Below are 23,398 nucleotides of genomic sequence, written 5' to 3' on the forward strand. Positions count from 1 at the left end.
TGTCTTTCTTTTTTCTTTTACCACATCTCCTTGCCTACTGATAGATACATTTTACAAAATATTTTGAAGACTTCTATAGTGAAAGAAAATCAGAAAAGCATACATAAATTTAAACTCTGGGTCACTTAATAAAAGTCTGTCAGTGGAGTCATACACATTTACTACATCATTAGCTACCCTTCTTGTGCATAATATCAAAATTATCTCTAGATGATTTGATTGATTGAAGATGACGTGTATTTTGCCCTCTGAAATTACAACATACTTCAAAAACGGTAGCTTAAATGACCTTTACAAGCAAAATATTGGCGTTAACGTGGTCTCAAGTGTTCTACAGAAGCAGTGGCTATTTTTGGTTTATGATCTCCTTTTCCCCATCTCTCTGATTACTTATAAAATTTCTGACACTGAGTAAGCAATCCAATACATATTTCCCTGAAAAATGGAAATGATATGGGTGGGTATTCCTTGAAACTAAGGAATGAACATCTTTAAACACTTTACACACACACACACACAAAACTCACGTTTCAATAAAAACCAATGAAAGGAAAACACAAGGTCAAGTTATTTAGAAATTAATACATTCAAGAAAAGTAATTCTGCATGTTTTGCATGCATATATTGAAGTAATAAGCCATTGCTAAAGACGTATTAGCAATGATCAAATCTAAGTCATTCTAAGACACCTTCTATTTTGAAAGGTTTTCCAATCACTAACTAAGGTTTCTGCCAGTGATGGTTCTTATAGCAAATACTGGCCATCACACTCTGCAACATTTAACAGAGTGGACAACGAATGTTCTCCTACTTGTTTTAAATTATTGTTTTGAACGTATGCTTCCACTAGACACAGACTTGGTGGTTTACCTATCTTTCAAACACAAGAATTTCCATGAAATTAAGATTTGCTTGAACTCAGAGTGACCACAAAGGTGTCAAATGCTCAGTGCATATTTTAAACTTCTTTTTTTTTTTTTTTTTTTTTTTTTTTTGAGACGGAGTCTTGCTCTGCCGCCCAGGCTGGAGTGCAGTGGCCGGATCTCACCACTAACCTCTTTGTTTAATTTGCCATTTCAATGAGCCATTTTGTAAGTTGAGAGATTGGTGGTTTTAGTATTGTAGCTAAAAACATGCATCTGCAATGGACTGTGGGTATGTGCAATGCATGCCATTTACTTAAATTGTAAAACTTAATAAAAATGAGGAAGAAAGGAAAAAAGTAAGAATGCATACTGGAATGCTAAATATGGTAAGCAGGAATTCATCCACCTTCCCCCAAGCCATAGTGATTATTGCATGCTTCAGGCCCTTAATATCTAGAATTATGTAAAGTCCCCCAGAATTATGTAAAATCCAAGTTATTATGTAAAGTTATACCTCCATAATTTATCTTTACTGCAGCCATCTCCTCTCCCTGCTTCTAGAGTTTTCAATTATCTGTGCCAGCCTCTTGTACTTCCATGCTATTAATGGATCAAATTCAAGCCTTCCCTTTCATCTACACCGCCCCCATAATAGGTGTCCTAAATAAAAATTATCTCACAAAGGGAGTACCTGAAAAGCAATACATTGTGAACTTCTTTTGGAGAAGAGCACTTGAAACTTCTAAGTGTAGAGTAAAAATGAAGTGCGCATGAAAAATAACCTCTTATTTGTTTAAGTTTCCGATGCTGGGAAACCTGGAAATAAATTACTGACTCAAAAGAGTACCCTGTTGAAAGCATATGATCCATCATGTCTAGAAGTATTATTTGTATTTATTTTTCAAGAAAATATTATCTGTTGGCACAACTCTATTCCTGACATATTCATTTAGGATACTGAAATTATGACAGACTTCATTAATTTTTCTTGTTGTCTTTCAAATACTTCTTAATTCTTCCTCACATTCAAAGGATAACTTTCTCTAACTGTGAGAAGTTCATTCTTGCATTATTATAATGAAATACCTGAGGTCAGGTAATTTATAAAGAAAAGAGGTTTAATTATCTCAAGGTTCTACAGGGTGTACATGGCATGGCGCCAACATCTGATTAGCTTCTTGTGAGGGCCTCAGGAAGCTTACAATCACAGCAGAAGGTGAAGGGGTAAGTCAGTATATCACATAGTGAGAAAGGTGGAAAGAGAAAGAGAGAGAGGAGAGAGAGGAGTCATCACATTCTTTTAAACAACCACATCTTATGTGACCTCAGAGAGAGAACTCACTCATTTTTATGAGGATGACACTGAGCTATGTGATATATCTGATATGGTTTGACTCTGTGTCCTCACTCAAATCTCATCTTAAATTATAATCCAAATTTTAATCCCCACATGATGGAAAAGGTACTTAATGGGAGGTGATTAGATCATGGGAGTGGTTCCCCCCACTAATGCTGTTCTCATGATAATGAGTAAGTTTTCATGAGATCTGATGGTTTAATAAGGGATTTTTAACCTCTTCACTCTGCACTTCTCTTTCCTGCCAGCATGTGAAGAAGGACATGTTTGCTTCACATTCTGCCATAATTATAAGCTTACTGAGGACTTCCCAGCCATGCTGAACTGTGATTAAACCTTTTCCCTTTTGAATATACCCATTCTTGCGTATATACTTCTTAATAGGATGAAAACACACATATGCAGTAAATTGGTAACAGGAGTGGGGTGCTAATATAGGAATACCTGAAAATATGGAAGTGATTTTGGAACTGGGTAACAAGCAGAGGTTTAAACAGTTTGGAGGGCTCAGAAGACAAGAATATTTGAGAGTTTGGAATTTCCTAGAAACCTGTTGAATGTCTTTGACCAAAATGCTGATAATAGTGTGGACAATGAAGTACAGGCTGAGATTGTCTCAGATGAAGAAAAGAAACTTATGGGAACTGGAGCAACCACCCTTCTTGCTATGTGGCAATTCTACCAAAAGGCATATTTTGCCTTGATAATATTTTTATATTTAATAACATCACTTAGAATCTCCAGGATCTATCCCATTTTACATGTTTTTGTTGTTGTTTAAGTACATTTTAATGGCTTACATACTACAGAAAACTAAGATTCACAGTTATAAAACACTCTGTTAAGCAGAGACATAAAAAAAAAAAAACTCAATAATGACAGTTTACCTGAAAAAAGCTTACAGTTCCATATTCCCATAAGGGAATTATCAAATTGCTAGCATGTCCCTTTTTGATGGAAACTAAAACTACTGACCAGATGACATATTTATCATAGAAACTTGCTATACTGTGGTGCCATTTTTTATCAACCAGGTTGAGTTTGAGTATAAATAAAATGAAACTTAAAAAATAAATGAATCATTTTAGGGGCTGGGCATGGTGTTCACACCTGTAATCCTAGCACTTTGGGAGGAAGAGGTGGGTGGATCACGAGGTCAGGAGATTGAGACCATTCTGGCTAACATGGTGAAACCCCATTTCTACTAAAAATACAACAAATTAGCCAGGTGTGGTGGCAGATGCCTGTAGTCCCAGCTACTCGGGATGCTGAGGCAGGGAGTGAACCCGGGAGACGGAGCTTGCAGTGAGCTGACATTGTGCCACTGTACTCCAGCCTGGGCAACAGAGTGAGACTCTATCAAAAAAAAAAAAAAGAAAAAAAATCATTTTATTTTTGCCAGATTGCATTTTACTTATAGTGCTGCAGTATAATTCTACGGTAATATATCCAAATCTGCATAGATACAATTTACCAATGTGAGAACATTTAATTGTTACTACAACTTCAGTGAGACACCTATAAAGTTGCCTCTTTTTAGAGAAATAAGTCTCAATGCAATGAAGGCTTCTAATTTGACCATAACAGTAAACTTCAGGTGCATTCTTGGGCATCAAGCCTTGTACTGGCAAGGATAGGTAAAGAAATGCAAAGCAGCAATTTTAACATAAATTTAGGAAGTACTGGAAGTAATGAAGGTATATTTTTCTCTGCATGAAATAAAACATAGACTTCCGAGAAACAAAACCAACTGTGGCCAATGTGGGAAGGGCCAAGATAGATTTTTCTTTTCCTCATCACCCTGACTATATCCAGGGCATAAATGCAACTTGGGTGGCAAAGTTGCAGAGTTAACAAAGTAGAACCTGCATTATTATATGGCTGATATGGTTTGGCTCTGTGCCCCCAGCCAAATCTCATCTTGTAGCTCTCATAATTTTCATCTGTTGTGAGAAGGACATGGTGGGAGATGACTGAACCATGGGGGCAGGTCTTTCCTGTGCTGTTCTCATAATAGTGAATGGGTCTCATAATTTCTGATAGTATTAAAAATGGGAATTTCTCTGCACAAGCCCTCCTAGACTAATACCGAAAATTGATAACAGTAGAGTGGGGTGCTGCTGAAAAGATACCTGAAAATGTGGAAGGGACTTTGGAACTGGGTAACAGGCAGAGATTGGAATAATTTGGAGGACTTAGAAGAAGACAGGAAAATGTCAGACAGATTGGAGCTTCCCAGAGACTTGTTGAATGGCTTCAAATTAAATAATGATTATGATATAGACAATGAAATACAGGCTGAGATGGTCTCAGATGGAGATGAGGAACTTGTTGGAAGCTGGAACAAAGGTGACTCTTGTTATGTTTTAGCAAAGAGACTGGTAGCATTTTGCCCCTGCCCTAATTTGTGGAACTTTGAACTTGAGAGAGATGATTTAGTGTATCTGACAGAAGAAATTTCTAAGCAGCAAAGCATTCAAGAGGTCACTTGGGTGCTCTTAAAACTGTTCAGTTTCGTAAGGGAAGCAGAGCATAAAAGTTCAGAAAATTTGCAGGCTGACAGTGCAATAGAAAAGAAAATCCCGTTTTCTGAGGAGATGTCCAAGCAGGCTGAATAAATTTTCACAAGTAATGAGGAGCCTAATATTAATCCCAAAGACAATGGGAAAAAGTGTCTCCAGGGCAGGTCAGAGATCTTCACAGCAGCTCCTCCCTTTACAGGCCTAGAGGCCTAGGAGGAAATATAGTTGTGTGGGCCAGACCCAGGATCCCTGTGCTTTTAGCTGCTCCAGCCATGGCTGAAAGGGGTCTGTGTAGAACTTGGGCCATGGCTTCAGATGGTGCAAGTCTAAATACTTGGCACCTTCCACGTTGTGTTGAGCCTTCCAGTGCACAGAACTCAACAATCGGGGTTTGGGAAATTCCACCTACATTCCAGAGGATGTATGGAAACACCTGGATGCCTAGGAAGACGTTTGCTGCAGGGGCAAGGCTCTCATGGAGAACCTCTACTAGGGCAGTGCAGAAGGGAAATGTGGGGTTGGAGCTCCCACAAAGAGTCTCTACTGGGGTATAGTCTAATGGAGCTGTGAGAAAAGGTCAACTGTCCTCCAGAACCCAGAATAGTGAATCCACTGACAGCTTACACCATTCACCTGGAAAAGTCACAGACACTCAATGCCTGCCTGTGAAGGCAGCCAGGAGGAAACCTGTACCACAGGGGTGGAGCTCCCCAAGACCATGGAAACGCACCTCTTGCATCACATGACCTGGATGTGAGACTTAGTGTCAACGAAGATCATTTTGGAGCTTTAATATTTGACTGCCCCACTGGATTCTGAAATTTCATGGGGTCTAATAGACCCTTTGTTTTGACCAATTTCTCCCATTTGGAATGCCTGTATTTACTCAATGCCTGTACTCCCATTGTAGCTATGAAGTAACTATTTGTTTTCGATTTTACAGGATCATAGGTGGAAGGGACTTGCCTTGTCTCAGATGAACCTTTGAACTATGGACTTTTGAGTTAATCCTGAAATGAGTTGAGACTTTGGGGGACTGTTGGGAAGGCATGATTGATTTTGAAATGTAAAGATATGAGATTTGGGAGGGAACAAGGGTGGAATAATATGGTTTGGCTGTGTCCCCCTCAAATCTCATCTCATAGCTCTCATAATTCCCAGGTGTTATGGGAGGGACCTGGTGGGAAGTAATTTACTTATGGGAGCAAGTCTTTCTGGTGCTGCTCTTGTGATAGTGAATGGGTATCACAAGATCTGATGGTTTTAAAAACGGGAGTTTCTCTGCACAAACACTCTCTTTGCTGCCATCCATGAAAGATGTGACTTGCTCCTCTTTACCTTCTGCCATGATTATAAGGCTTCCTTAGACATGTGGAACTGTTAGTCCAATTTCTTTTGTAAACTGCCCAGTCTTAGGTATCTTTATCAGTATTGTGAAAATGTAATAATACAATGCCCAAAGTCTGTCTAGCAATTGGTGATTGGGTTGGGAACTTAGAGCAGAATATTTGATTGAACCAAACTTAACACCTGATGATCATGTAACCAATGTTCTGAGGCTCTCACTTGCAAGATCAACTACCTCTAAGTTTGTATCCTGAGGAGAGATTAAAAAGTAGCCTAAAAGGAGTTCTATACCCAGTATCACACACATCCTATGTAAAACAACAAACAGAAATTTATAAAAGGATAAGTACAGCTACTAAAACAAATAGCAATAAATTTTAAAATAAACAAACATATTAATTAGCAGAGAAGGAAAAGGAAACACTTTTCAAACATTAAACAAGAAAAGGTAATTATGAAATAGAATTTGATTTTATACTTATGGAATCATGACTCATAATATTCACATGAATGCTATGAAATATGAAACAAATTATGGAAAAGATATACTTGTTTTGGAAGAATATAAAGATCTTAGGGAATGTTTTATTAGAACAGATGTAGCCAAACAATGAAACAGTACACTGGATGACTGCATCTAGACAAATTTCAAAGTTTAAATAAATGGCAAAAGATGAGAAAAGTGAAGATATATGAAGACAGAAGGGCTAACATATATTTATTAAGTATTCCAAAAGAGAGAAAAAATATTGCAAAATAAAAACTAGTGGAAGAAGAATAGATAACATTTTTCCCAAACGTAAGACTTAAGAGTGCAAACCGAAAGTTTATAAAATGTTAGCTCTGATGGATAGCAAGCCAATATAAAAGCACAGCAAAAAAAATTAAGAATATCAAAGACAGAAAATTATAAAATATTACAGAGAAAAAAATAGAGACCTCCTAATTCAAAATGATCTTTACATTAGGGTTCTCAGCATCAGCATGTCAAGTAGGAAGAAAATTTATTAGAATTTTCAAAATATTAAAGAAAGGCAATTAAAGGCAGACTTTCAAATTCAATTTTAGCTAGAGTGAGCAGCAAATTAAGCTTTTTTAAAATATATGAATAATTAGGATTTTTCATACACATAGACTATATGTAAAACAAATATGTAGGCTGGATTTTAGCAAGAAGAAAAATGTTAAATATGGGAAGTAAGGGAACCTACTGCAGGTAAAAAAAATAAATTACAAAAGTTGGCCCAAAGAAGGAAATGCATATTTTGCACATATTTAAAATTCATCTATAAAATTAAAAGAGCAATTAAACACTCCCTGAAAAAGTACCAGGCCTATTCAATTTTCTTGATGAATTTTATCAACTTTTTATTTGCCATTTAATCACAAAATTTCCAAATACTTTTCTAGATCATAGAAAAAAATGAAAGCCACCTAACTTGTGTTAGAAGTTATGTATCATCTCATAATGCAAACTAGATATGAAAATAGAGCCAAATAAAATTATTAGCCAATTTCTCTTGTAAACACTGATAAAAACTAAAAATATTCACTGAATTATTTAAAGATTGATAAATATTAGAAGTTTCCATGTAATTCCATATTAACAAACTAAAGTAAAATGTACTATTTCAATTTATAATGAAGACATATTTAATTATGGTTTAAATCTATTTATAATGAACCTCAAAAGTAGAAGATAAGTGAGACTTTTATAAATGCATAATGTCTTTTCACAAAATCAAAAAAATAGGAAATTTTAGATTTCTATTTTAGTTTTTTTAAAATATATGCGTTTGATATGTTTGAACATTCAATATAACAGAGTCAACATAATCAAACTTTTTTGAAATTTTTCAAGTATAGTGAAGGAAGAAGTAAAACTATCATCATTTACACAATAAATGCTTATTTACAAAAAAATAAATTAGATTAGTGGTCTAAAAACATCTAGCAAAATTGAGATGAAAATACTACTTTTCTCAAAATAAAGCACCACTGATCTTAAAGCACCACCCTCTCTTATTTGACTAATTTACTGATAAGAGAGAAGAGGAAATAAATGATCATTTGACATTCTCTACCAAATAAGACATTGGTTACATAATCACCAGGTCTTAAGTTTGTTTTAATCAAACATTCTGCTCCAAGTTCCCAGCCTGGTCATCAATTGCCAGGCAGACTTTAGGCACTGTATTATTACATTTTCATGATGCTGATAAAGATACTTAAGACTGTATAAGAACAATAAACACTTGGAATTTGATATTAAGAACACAATATCATTAATACAAACACCACAGAAATCAAATAGTTATATGTCTAGTAAAATATGTACAAGATCTCTATGAGAAAAACTACAAAATTAATGTAGTTTAATGAAATCAAATAACTAAATAAATGAAGAAATATTCCATATTCGTGGAAGACTCTTTATTGTCAAGATATCAGTTCCTGTCAATTTCATCTATAGGTTGATTGTAATTCCAATCATCCAGGCAAGTTATTTTGCGAATATAAAAGTCAAGTACCTGACATGAGTACCTACTTTCTAAGTGCAATTTATTAATCACTGTTCTTTGCCTAGCAGAAAATAGATCTTAATACATATACATTGCATAAATTAATGAAAGGATATCACAAGGAAGGAGGTGCAGGGTTCTAGAAGGTGTAATAGATCCCGTATGTCAATGTGAAACTAAATTTGCAGTATATTTAACCCAATTACATACTGAAAAATCCTGACAAACACTCTATTAATTTCATAGATTAATGTTTTATATCATTGAAGATTGTTTCAAAAACTTTGAAAGGAGCAAGAAAGAGTATGTTCTCTGCATTGTCACCATCAACCATTTGGGTGATGGCACACATCCTCAATAGCCTGGGTGATAATCTGGACCGAACAATGTGAGGGTAACGGTATTTTGATGTAGGAAGCTCTTTGTTACCTTTCAGATTCTCTGCATTAGTAATGATTAAAATTTGACCTCAGGTAGCTATAGTCACTCTGTACAGCAGGTCATTATTTAATTAGGTCCCAGTAGAATATTTAATAAATGAACAAATTGTATGAATGAATGAATGAATAATAACCAGCAGATTATCATGGCTTAGAGCCAGAAGGCAGTGACCATCTTTTTAATTATAATATGACAGTGCGAAGAAGGTAAATGACTTATAAATCAAATGAAGCTCTTAAGTGTTTTTAAAGTCTATTACTTAAGCAAGTCAACAAGAAAATACCCACATTCTTCTGTTAGTTAGATATATGCATTTTAAAAAATTAAAGCTTGTTGTTTTATCTATTTACTTATTACCATAATATCTCTTTGAGCTTTATCTCTGATTCACAAGTGGTGTTAACAAGCTTCTGTTATTCCAAATCCCTCTGTGCTCAGTTCTATAACTTCACTTTCTACCATTAACTCTATGTTGTATTAGTCCCCTAGAGCTGCCATAAGAACATTGTCAGAGACTGGGTGGCTTAAAAATAAAAGAAATATATTTTCTAGCAGTTCTGAGGCTGGAAGCCCTAGATCATGGTTAGTTTCTAGGGAGCCCTCTCTCCTGGCTTGTGGATGGCTGCCTAATCTCGGTATCCCATGGCTTTCCTTGTGCTGGTGGAGTGGCAGGAAGACAGAAAGAGAGTGAGAAAGGGAAAATCTGCTATCTCTTCCTCTTCTTATAAAGACAACAGTCCTATTGGATTAGTATCCCATGCTTACAGCCTCACCTTACCTCAGTTATCTTCTTAAAGACCTTATTTCTAAATACAGTCACATTGGAGATTAGGTTTCCAGTATATGAGTTGTGAGGGAAGACAATTTAATCTGTAAGACAGAGCAACCAGCTTCTCAGTGATACCAGTCAGCACTCAACCACTCATCACTAGTATATTTCTTTTTCTCATAGTGAAGATGGTGTTTCTTGGGCTCTCCTCTAGGTAGCTGCATTTAGGGAATAAATTCATGTAGTGAGCTTTGGGAATATACAAAATAATCCTATGCTAAAGTTCTCACTTGCTTGACCCTTATAGGTCCTACCCAAATGCCATTCCAAGGAAGTTCTGGTATCTCTACCTCATTCATCATAATCAATCTTTATATCAAATTTCAATAAACTATTCATCAACAATATTAGTGCTGTCTACAGGTATCCTTAAAAAAAACTTATATCTGGAGATATTGTTGAGTGCTTCCATGTCAGTAGATATTTCATTAACCAACTTTATATGTTTCCCTATCTTCATCATGACCCAATAATGTCACTGACCACTGCACATGTACTCTCCTAAGATTAGGTAGGTGCTAGTCCTTGCTAATTAACTCCTTGAATATGTCACTTTTAATTGGTAAGGCAAGTACATTGCTCATGTAATCATTTTAACACATAGATGATGTTTTTCCAGGGCAGGGGCTGTATTTTCTAACTTGGATTGTGCCAAAACCTGACCCTTATTTTTAATATGGAGAAATGAATAATTCCGGTGAATATCTTGAAAGCAGCACGAAGCATTGAAGCATTCTTCAAAAAAACAGAAACAACAAAACTTCCCTGCATAAACTCTTTTCACAGCCTCCTGGAAAAGAGTTGGTGCTTTCTTCAGGAAAATAAGAAATAAGTGTTCTTCCAAACCTAGAGAATTCCAGAGAGTCTGAGAGTTCAAAATCCTAAGGCTTTTTATATAGATGCTCCCATTCTAAATCTTACCCTCCCAATATTTACCTATGCTTTGACATGGGAAACCTATCAAGGCCAGACATAGAATATACTTAGAAGCATTAATGTCAATGCTATAGGTGTTAAGCTTGATTTACTATAGCTGCAGGAGATATGTGTCTCCCTAAGTGTAGGCATAGAGGCCCTCTGCCTTTCACACCATGCCCTAAGTTAAAAGTTTTATTCCCTGAAACTATCATTTTTGTGTTACAAAACTTCAAAAGAATTTATAAAAAACAGCTAGAGCACTCCACAATTATAGTTACTACTGCCTTCATATAGTTCAAGTCAAAAAAAAAAAATATCCTAGTGTTTTGTCTCAATTTATCACAGGTGTAAACCATAGCATTCATGATGCACTATGTGCAGGATTAATCAAAATCCTAATTACTATTAGTAATGTGGTTCTTAAAGTTATCAGACTGAGGAGTAATCTAGGTCCAAAAATCTATCCTGAACATCTATTCATGACTCCCACCCTTGTACCAACTGACACACTCAGGTCCATCAAAAGCAAAGTCTGAGACAGAATCTGTTGAAATGTAACCCCAAAGAAGAGAGGTGAAGGGCAAGAGCGGGACCCACAGAGAATCAACATAAAGATTCATTATCTAGATGGCTACCTCTTATTAGGCCTGATTGCTTGATACATTTAGACTGTTTACAAAAAAGTCATAAAAATTCTATATCAGAACTGACTCCCTAGAAGTATTTATTCACTTCATCCTATTTCACTGGTTTGAGAAAGGGCTAACACCCAGTAGCTGGTTTTTACCAAGTAAGCTATCATGTTTACTTGTTAAAGATTTATTTTTCCATAATATCAGTATCAGACAAGACACTAATGGGCTGAAATGAAAAATGAAAAAGACAAAATCACTTGAAAATAATGTCTAACTTCTCAAAATGTAAAAGACAGCAAACATTGGTGAGGGTGTAGAGTAAAAGTTAATCTTTGTACGCTGTTGGTGGGAATGCAGTTTGGTGCCACTATTATGGAAAACAGTAAGGAGGTTTCTAAATATATTAAAAACAGAGAAACCATATGATCCAGCAATTTCTCTTCTGGGCGTATACACCAATACAATTAAATCACTACTTTGAAAATATATCTGGACTCCCATGTTCATTACTGCATTATTCACAAGAGTCAAGATACAGAAACAACCTATGTATCTGTCAGCAAAGGAATGAATAAACTGTAGTACAGATATACATTGAAATAATATTCTGCCTAAAGAAAAAGAGTTTCTCCTTTTGCACAATATAGAAGAACTTGGAGGAAATTATACTAAGTTAAATAAGCTAGACACAGAAAGAAAACTATTACTCAATCTCACCTATATGTGGAATCTAAAAAATAAAGCCAAATATACAGAAATAGAAAATAAAACAGTATATACTGGGGATGGGGGTAAGGGTGAGGAAATTAGAAGATACTTGTCAAAGGATACAAAATATTAGACATGTAGGATGAAGAAGTTTAGAGATCTGAGTACAACTTGAGGATTATAGGTAATAAAATTATACTCTATTGTAGTGCTCAATTAGTAGATTTTAGCTGTTCTTGGCAGCAAAAAGAAAATTGGTTAACTATGTCAGATGCTGGATATGTTTATTCGTGTTACTATAGTGACTATTTTACTACATATATATCTCTAATATTATTATGTTGTATATTAATACTTTAAATATACACAAAATTATTTAACAAACAAAATCATGCCTAGAAAGTGATAAGTGTGAATGTATTTTCCAAGCACACAAACTAAACATTCTCTTCTCATAGTTTCTTCTTCAGTGATAACCCTAGCTCTGTTCTGTTCCTCCTGTATCCATCACAAAAAATATCAAAGTATCAACTTTCTAAATTGCCACTGACTTCTTAAAAGTACTCAATCTAGAAAAGCACATTTTAATGAATGTCCTCCCAAATCTCCCAACATATGCTCCAAATTCTATAAGTTCCCTTAACATCTCTTACTGGTAATGTACCATGTTTTCCATTATTTTCTGCCTCCTTTAATAAACCAAGCTTAATTAAGTCTAACTTTGGGCATAGATGTATTCCATATGGTCTTTATCTGATGGGCATTTACAGGGGAATGATTCATATTTCTGCACTTATGTGTGCTTGGGCACCAAGGTGAGTCCTCCAGAGACTTCAACAATAAAGCTCCAGGGCAGAAAGCAAGAGAGCAGCATCAAGAAAATTAGGCAAGGGCCTCTCAGGTGTACCTGTATGAATGTTTCTACAGCTCATAAAAAGCCTGTCACCACAGTATCAAAGATGTACCAGAGATGGGGGGCAAATAGAAATTAAATGTGAAGTAAGGAATATGAAGTATATCATAAAAGAAGTATCCAAACAAAGCAGGACAAAGCTTAATTTGAAGTACAATGTGAAATGTATTCCTTTAGTCTACAGGAATGTATATCTCTAAAATATATTGAGAAAACTATATAAAGATGATGGATATTAGTTATTATTGCACAAGGACCATTTCAAAATTACCATTATTATTATCATTATTATTATTCATTTTTTAAGACGGTCTCACTCGGTTGCCCAGGCTGGAGTGCAGTGGCACCATCTAAGATCACTGCAGCCTCCTCCTACTGGATTCATGTGATTCTCTTGCCTCAGCCTCCCCAGTAGCTGGGATTACAGGTGCCGCCACCACATCTGGCTAATATTTTTGTATTTTAAGTAAAGGTGGAATTTTGCCATGTTGATCAGGCTGGTCTGAACTCCTGGACTCAAATGATCAGTCTGCCCCGGCCTCCCTGTGCTGAGATTACAGGCCTGAGCCACAGCGCCTAGCCTCAAAATTATCAGTATTGTTTTTGAATAGCTTCTGAACAAGTTAGGGACACATGTCAAATTCCATTTATGCACCCATTTCTGCATTAAAAATTTACTTAGAAGTAAAGGTAAGCATATATCTGGAACTGACCTGGTCTCTGAAACAATCTGTTCATATTGCAAAAAAGAAAAAAAAGGAGTCTGATCTGTAAAAAAAAAAAAAAATGGTCTCTGATTCACTATAATAGCCAGGATGATTCTCAGGAGAAGAAGTGAACATTGAGGTAACTCTTTAGGGCTTTATAAACGACAGTAAATAACAGAGATTGTTCTCCAATGAAACTGGTTGCTAAAGTACTCTGTTAAGATTTGTGTAGCACTGTTGTTATGTGAGCTCCAGGTATTTCACATTTCCCTTCCATATGTTTCCCTTGAGATGTGTTATGATGTTTAAACAAAATAGCTGTCCAGGGATATTACTCTTTCCTAGTAAAAATAGTAAAATAAAATCCTGTTATCCACGATCTTTATGCCCAGGCGGCCATTTAAAAAAATGTCTCCCCCTATGTCACCAAAAACAGAATTGTTTCCTATTTCTATTTCAATAAACAGTATTTTTCCTCTTTAATTTTTATCTGCTATAAAAAGTTGCCAAAACAGTACAGCCACTTTAACTCTACATTGTTTTTTATTAATATAATATACTTTTTATTAATTTTGAGAGACAGATTTTCCTCAGGTTATAACACGTAATTGAAGTAAAGATCACATTTAATAATCTCAGATTTGTAAGATCTTTTACTGTCTTTATTAATTCATTCATGCTTTCCTTTACTCACTCAGCAAATATTTACTGAATATTTCTGTGCCAGGCACCATGCCAGGTACTTAAAGTAGTCGTAAACATGATACACTCAACCTTTGTTCTCATGAGGTGTATAATTTAATACCATTATGCTTAAGAATCTCATAGTAAATATGAAAAAGGCTTTTAATATTGGGATTGACCTCTAGAAGAAATTGGAAAGCAATTTCAATATTGTCTGGAAGTCCTTAGGCATTTTCTTACGCAGGTTTGCAGAGGTAGGCTGCCATGTTAGGCAAAGCAGGTATTTTCCTGAGATGAAAACAGTTATTTTGTAACAGATATTTCAAAATGATGTTTCGGTACTATTAGTACTTTGTTTTTTCACTTGCCAGACACTGAAAAACATGAGTATATGCAGTTGGAATGCATCTGAAAATAACAGGGACATTTCTGGCCAGGCACGGTGACCCATGCCTGTAATCCCAGCACTTTGGAAGGCTTAGGGGGCAGATCACTTGAGCTCAGGACTTTTGAGACCAGCCTGGGTAACATGGTGAAACCCTGTCTCTACAAAAAAAATACAAAAATTAGCCAGGGGTAGTGCCACACACCTGTAATCCCACCTACTGGGGAGGCTGAGGCAAGAGAATCGCTTGAGCCTGAAAGGCGGAGGTTTCAGTGAGCAGAGATCACACCACTGTAATCTAGCTTGGGCAACAGAGTGAGACTCTGTTTCAAAAGAAAAAAGAAAGAAAGAAAGAAAGAAAATGACATAGAAAGTTCTAATTTTACAACACTCAATCACTTAATGGTTCATCATGCCCAAAACTTCTTCATTTAAATACTAGCATCACTGTTGTAAGGATATCAGCGTTTGATGGAAGTTGATAAACATGCTGGAGATAAAAATACCTTCAATATATTTAATACCAAGGTCTACAAAGAAGAGGCTACTTTTGCCTTTCTTACATTTATGCAAATCCTAATATTGTTAATAAGTACAAACAAAAATATAAAGGATATTTTCTGTTTGTAATTGTTTTGAAGCATAATTTTCCAATTAATTAGTACAATGATTCTGAAAATAGAGACTGTATTTTGAGAAACAAAGTCATACATACAGAAAATGTGATAGTGTATTTACTGGAGAAATTATTAGGTAATTTACAGAAGAAAGGATAGCTAATAAGATGGCTTAAATCTATTAATAAATGAAATCCTCATTGTGTATACTTTTAAATCATATGATGATGAAAGGAAAAATAAAATATTTCAATAATTACCTTGTGCTTTACTATGAAGTTTGAGTCATAGTAAACTTTTTGTGCAAGTTTACCTCCTGTTGTTTGTTGTGACAGATTCTCTCCTTGACTATACTTTACTCAGGATTTCCTGAGCTTTTTTTTCAGCTAGGCCTGACTTTTGGATTTCTATATTTATTTCTACATTTTCAGATTTTAGCAAGAATCTTGCTAAGTCAATTCAGCCACCTTGGATATCTGATCACTTTCAATAGCTGATAGGATTACTCATCTTTCACCATCCCAAAGGCGATGTCTGATCACCTGGGCCTGTTTCCACAAGAATCCTATTAGGTCTGTTTAGCAAGAATTCCCCCTTATCTCTGATGTTTCTTCTTAGTAACTTTCCATCTACTGACCCCCGCCCTGCTCCTTGGCTATAAATTTCAACATCCCCCATGTTGTATTTGGGGGCAGGTCTAGTCTCTCATCTCACTACAAGAGTGCTTTGCAGTGGTCCCTACACCTGTATCAGTGGTCCCCTCTGAATAAAATCTTTCTTAATGTCATTGAAAAGCATCATAAATAAGTTTTCTTTAACTGTTGTCATTATAGTTCTAAATAAAAATGAAAAAACAAACCTAAAGCATGCGTTGCCATATTTTTCTGAAATTTAATGCTTTATAGAGACAGCAACAGTCTCAAATGTGGTAATCACCATTTTAAAAACTCACTCTTTATATAGATGTATTTCTTCACATGTCTGAGGCACATTTGATGCTTACAATTTTATTACAAATGTGATAATGATGTATAGAGAAACGCAAAGCTGTTAAGATTCCAAATTTGTTATAATATTTCACTTATAAATTTTTATCCACTCTAATAGTTACCATATAGCTATGTTTCCTTTTGAAAAGGAATACAGAACACTATCAAATACATTCATATGATAATATTAGGACATGTAATGGCATGTCTTTAATAGAAAACAGAGCAGTGATTTCCAGGTGTCAAAAGTGACAGGAGGTTTTGACCGTAAAGGAGCAGCACTAGATAAGTTTTTGGGTGAAGTAATTGTTTTGTATCCTATTGTGGTGATGATTACTTTTTTTCTTTCTTTTTTCTTTTTTTTTTTTTTTTTTTTTTGAGATGGTGTCTTCCTCTGTCACCCAGGCTAGAGTGCAATGGTGTGATCTTGGTTCACTGCAACCTCAGCCTCCCAGGTTCAAGCAATTCTCCTGCCTCAGCCTTTTGAGTACCTGGGAATACAAGTGCCCATCACCATGCCTGACCATTTTTGTATTTTTAGTAGAGACAGAGTTTTACCATGGTGGCCTGACTGGTCTCGAACTCCTGACCTCCGGTGATCCACCCACCTCGGCCTCCCAGAGTGCTGAGATTACAGGCATTAGCCATTGCACCCGGTCTGATTACATACTTCTATGTATTTCTCAGAACTCCAAAAACTGTGAACCACGAAATGCAAATATTGCTATATGTAAACTAAAATACAAAATAGATGTAACTGGGCTTATTCTACAGGCCATCCATGTATATGAAAGATTTTTTACCTAAAAAAAATTCATTTTCTACAGTCTACTGTTTATATGTTTTGAAGAGATTTATTTTTATGTTTCAGATTGTGTTAAGTTTGTGGGAAATTTTTAAAAATTACAATTTAAGCATACTTTTCTTACTTGTTTTCTGAGAAATTGGTAACATTTCTAAATAATTCAATAGAATAATTCAGTAGGACAATTAACAATGTTGACTGATTTTTATGTCTCCAGAAGCTCCAATAGCCTTCTACTGGTAAATTTGGACAGGCTGTTCTAGAAAATAGAATAGAATTTTCCAGCATTTGATATAGTGTATTGTTTCTTCTTCTTTTCTTAAATTCCCTGACTACAAAAACACTGCTAATTTAGACAAGAAATAAAACGCCATAAAGATTTCTCACTCTAATAGCATTTTAAGTGACATTCCAAGTTTTAACTCTTAGTTTCCTGTATCGTTTATTAAATAATTACTCATCACTGATCTGCCAGTCATTCTGCTTGCCGATAAGGAGATTAAAAGCTTAGTAAGAGTTGATCCCTGCTCTTAAGCAACTTGCAGTTTACAGGAGAGAATTCTGAAAAATAAATGACGGAATCTTAATGCTTATGGGCCATAATAGTTGTTTTATAAAAGCAGTTAATATGCACAGAAGTACAACTAATAATTTTTGAACTTTTATATTGACTCTAAAAGGATCATCAAGAGTAAAAGGTTTAAACTACAATGTCATTACATTATTGGATAAAACCAGAGGTCTCAAATCTGAGTGAGGTTGAATTTGTCACCACACCTTCCCAGGGAAAAGTTTTTTTCCTCTCCCAACACTTAGTGATAAAGTGACTTTCTTCCATAGTGGAAAGATGGTTTGACTGGTTTATTCCTTTTTTCCCCCCACTCTTTTTGGAAGTATCAAACCCTAGGGCCTTGGTCTGTGGCAATGTCTTCAACGCAACATCTATTTGTGTAAGTACTATTCTTTGTGTTCTCTTTTATTACCACAAAAACAGTCAAACTGAAGATCTTTATTTCATTTTGTGATGAATGGTTTTAAGTCCCATTTAAAAAATCTTTGCCTACTCAAATATTTCAGTTTTCTCCCAGAAGAATTTTCATTTCTTCTCGAAGCTTTGAAATTGAAGATTTTACTTTTCAATTAGCTTTATGATTTAAAACATTTGTGTTTTTGGCTTAAAACTTACGTGTTTTTGTTTTTGCTGTAATAAAACCAGATTGATCTAGCACATCTGTCTAGCACAATTTATTAAAAACCAAAACAAAAACATCCTCCACTCATGAAATTGCACTGATGTGTTTTTCATATAGCAAGTTTATACATATGTGTATTTGTACTCATTGACTGTTTATTGTGCTGTACTGGCATGTTTGCTTTCATTATTCCTGTAACACGCTGTCATAAAATTACATGGTAATACATCTTAAAACTTAAGGCATGACCTCCAAATTTGTTCTTTTTCTTCCAGATTATCTTGGTTAATGCCGAGATCAGCTCGGTTGGAGAGACCCTAACCCAGCAGCACTAGAGGAATTAAAGACACACACACAGAAATATAGAGGTATGAAGTGGGGAATCAGGGGTCTCACAGGCTTCAGAGCTGAAAGCCCCGAGCAGAGATTTACCCACATATTTATTAACAGCAAACTAGTCATTAGCATTGTTTCTACAGATACTAAATTAACTAAAAGTATCCTTTATGGGAAACGAAGGGATGGGCTGAATTAATTGTGGCAGGAACACGCCCTTAAGACATAGTTCGCTCATGCTAATTGTTTGTGGCTTAGGAATGCCTTTAAGCAGTTTTCCACCCTGGGTGGGCCAGGTGTTTCTTGCCCTCATTCCCGTAAACCCACAATCTTCCAGCTTGGGCGTTAGGGCCATTATGGACATGTCACAGTGCTGCAGAGATTTTGTTTATGGCCAGTTTTGGGGCCAGTTTATGGCCAGATTTTGGGGGACTTGCTCCCAACAATTAATATATATCCTATTTGTTTTCATATGAATTTTAGATATCCATTTAAAATTTCTATTAAAATATTTGGAGTTCTTGATTAGGATTCTATCAATTATATGAAGCAATTTACTCAACAATATTGAGTCTTCATATTAATGAACATGGTGTATCTGTCTATTAACCTAGGTCATCTTTAATTTCTCTAAGTAATATGTTCTATTTGCATATTTTTCTTAGACTTTGTTTCTACCTATTCATTGTTTTGGGTACTGTTGAAAGTGGTATTTAAAAATTCCATTTTCAATATTTGTTTATTGCAAGTATTTGTGGGTTAAATTGATACTTATCTGTTGATCTTTTAACAAATGACATTGCTAAATATACATATTAATTGTTATAGTATGTTTGTATAATGCACTAAATTTTCCATATACACAGTTGCACGATTTATGAGTAAAGATAGTTCTACCACTTTCATCGAATCTCTTTATTTGAAGGAGGAAGACAGTGGGGAAGTTGTCTTATTGTTTTGTATCAGATTTTTAGTACAATGTTGACCACCTGTGGTAGGAGTAAAAATATTTTTCTTATTTCCAAATAGTTGAAATAACTAAATAGTTAACTATAAAATATAATAATTTTATGTTAATTTTTATAGATATATTTGCTTTAAGAAATTACCATTCTTTGTGTATTTGTTGAGTGTTTTTGCCAATAGGACATATCAAGTTTTAACAAAATCTTTTTTTATCTCCATTATTCTGTTAATGTAGTGAATTAAAGTGATTTATTTTTAAATGTTAAACTAGTCTTACATCACTGGAATAAATTTGCCATGGTTATGAAATACTAATCTTTTTATTATATTGCTATTTCTCCCCTAATTTCTAATATCTTGCTTAGTCTTTATGTATCTAAGTTTATGCAAATTCCTTATAATACCTTAGTACTTATATTATAGTTTTTCTTGAAACTTTCAGAGGCTTGACATAAAACAACCACAAAAAAAATCTTTGATTATTTTCTTACTTTGTTGTATGGCCTAGAACTTGAAGGAAAAAAAGGAAAAAAACAAATGAGGTGATGAGTATAATTAATCACCAACTTAAGGTGATACATGTAATTAGGCCTCTTTGGCAGTACCTAAGGAGAAACTCATCTTCTACAGTCTGTGAACAGAAAAAATGTAAAACTTACTCATAAGCATGTCCTAGCTCTATAAATGTTTACATTCAAAACCCAAGAAATTCTGATATGCCGAGATTGGAGACCTTTTGGAGAAGGGTTGCTGAGACTGGAAATTTGTACATCTGGATAGATGCACTTAAATACTTCAGAACGTCAGATTTCTCTGAGACCTGTGGCCTCACATTTTTCTTCTTAAAGGATAACCATCTCCCCTTCACTGAGGATGATGTAGGAGACTCTGAGTTTTTTTTTTTTTTTTTTTTTTTTTTTTTTTTTTGAGATGGAGTCTTGCTCATTGCCCAGGCTGGAGTGCTGAGGCGCCATCTCGGGTCACTGCAAGCTCCGCCTCCCGGGTTCACGCCATTCTCGTGTCTCAGCCTCCCAAGTAGCTGGGACTACAGGCGCCCGCCACCACAGCCCGCTATTTTTTTTGTATTTTTAGCAGAGACAGGGTTTCACCACGTTAGCCAGGATGGTCTTGATCTCCTGACCTTGTGATCCGCCTGCCTCGGCCTCCCAGACGGTCTGAGTTTTTTTTATTCCACTTCTGTTTTAAATTTAGGGATCCATGTGCAGGATTGTTACATAGGTGAACTCACATCATGGGAATTTCTTGTACAGATTACTTTATTACCCAGGTATTAGGACTAGTATCCATTATTTATTTTTCCTGATTTTCTCTCTCTCCTCCTAACCACCACCCTCAGGTACGCCCCAGTATCTGTTGTTCCCCTTTCAGTTTCCAAGTGTTCTCATCATTTAGCTCTCACTTATAAGTGAGAACATGCAACTTTTGGTTTTCTCTTCCTGTTTTAGTTTGCTAAGGATAATAATGTCTCCTATTTTTAAGGGAGGCCTACACTGAAAATTATGTTCATGTATCCCCCTGGAAATCAAACCAATACTAGGGTCAAGTTATAAATCAACCCAGTTATTTATAAGTTGGGCTATATCTGAAAGGAACTGCAGGACCTAGCAGAGAGGAGCTGGACAAATATGTGTGATCTTTGTTTCTGAGTGTGCTGAATCAAGAGTGGATGGGGAAACATAAAGTTTGATAAAGAAGAATTAGAAATAATGGAACTCTATCTCCTCTGTCAGATTTAACAGCTTGGTGAAAACTCGGAGACACCTTGTTAAGGTGTTGCTAATATATACTTGGAATTTTGGAGAAAGCAAAGAATGTGTGAGTGAGATTAAATACAAGGGCTGCTATCAAAGAAGGTAACAGGGGACAAAAGCTTTGGATAACTGGCTATATGATATGAAAGGTATAAATATCCTTCAGTTGTCCGTGTTCAGTGGAAGGGACCAGATAGAAGTGAAATGAAATGCACTGCTTGAGAAAGAGATCAGCATTAATGAGACAGTGGTGGTTCAGCCCTGTTAGCCAGGGCTGATGGTAGGAAACACCATTACAAATCTGGGCTCCTAACAGCAATGGAGCTAATAGGATCCTAAACTAATAAAAGTCGAAGTGGTGGCAATTCACCACAATTACATAACTTTTTTAATAAACAGAAAGACTGAATTTGCAGCCAAAGAGTCCTAACCTGCAAAGAGACTTGGAAATGGTAAACAGAACACAATATAACTAGATACCAAATGAATAGGCAGCCCACAAAGGCTGATTAAAAAGAATCACAATGTATTAAGGATGAATTATAAGGATGATGAAAAAAGGTATCCTATTACATGCTAAACTATCTTGTCCAGTTCCCAGAATTGATTCAGTTATCAGTCTCAGAATCCATTGACTGAAGAAGAAATCAGGTCTCTGAGAAGATGTACCCTAAATTGCCCAAATATATGTATACCTGGATGATTTCCCCAGTCTATTTAAGCAAGTCTATAGCCATTTATTAAGGTAACCAAATGCAGGGTAAAGAGCAATGGCCAGATAGTTCGATGAAATGGGATCTGAGTTACTGATATCAGGGTACTTAAAGTGTCATTATGACTCTCATGTTAGATTGGGGTGGGTAGTGGGAGAGGAGGAGGTGCTGTAAGGTAATAAAAAAATACTCACCAACATTTGGCTTGCAACAGATCCTCTGGGTCAATGGCCAATATGGCAATGATTTTTTTTTATTCTGAATATTTATTTGATTGGATGTATTTGGTACTTGGTAGAAAATTTGCATTAGTTTCTTGGCCTGTGATATAAAATGTATTGAAGTAAGACAGACTCTAGAATTATCCTCTCCCACTCCAGCTGCAACAGCAAATAAAATTGATTTGTGCTGTATCTCACAAAGATTATACACTAGTCTATGTTTTGCTGAGATGTTCAAATCTGTCCTTCACCCTCATTGCTGGAGATGCTGGGAGCATCCTTTGGATACCGAATGATGACATATAGCTTAATCTTCATCTAGGAATTGTTCCTAGCAAAAGAGATTTTCCTTTGTTAAGGTTCCATCCTCTCCCCAGGTATAGCCTACAGACAATAGCTGTTCAATGAATCTGGATCTTTAGCTCAGTCAAGGTGATTATAAAGTTCTATGTTCCTTTCGAGATTATCTGAGGCCTTTGCTACAAAGGAATCTCAGTTTAACCTCCCATTTGCCAAATATGTTCCCCCTTTCTCACATGTAATGATTTGCTATGTTCTCCCTAAGAAACTTTTCATATGCCATTCTCCATCTCAGATTTCCTTCCTCGTCTTCTGTGAGTCCATTTTCAGATAGGCTGGGCAATGTTACTTTGTTTTGCACAACATTTTTTTGTTGTTGTTGTTGTTCTCTTATTATATTCTTCTCTATGCTTCTGGTTGGGTATTTTTAATTTACCTGCCTCTGATGTCACAACCCTGTACTTTACTATGTCTGTCTGTTGTTAAACCTATTGAAGGAATTCTTAATTTTAAAAATTACAGTTTTTATCTTCTTCAATGTCCATTTTATTATTTCATGTTAAATTATAATCTCCACTGAAATTGTTTCACCATTTATTTCATTATTGTCTCTATATTTTCTTTATAATTTTATAGTTACTTTGAAGTTTTC

The sequence above is a fragment of the Piliocolobus tephrosceles genome, chromosome 3 (genome assembly GCF_002776525.5).
Source record: "Piliocolobus tephrosceles isolate RC106 chromosome 3, ASM277652v3, whole genome shotgun sequence".
Taxonomy (NCBI): Eukaryota; Metazoa; Chordata; class Mammalia; order Primates; family Cercopithecidae; genus Piliocolobus; species Piliocolobus tephrosceles.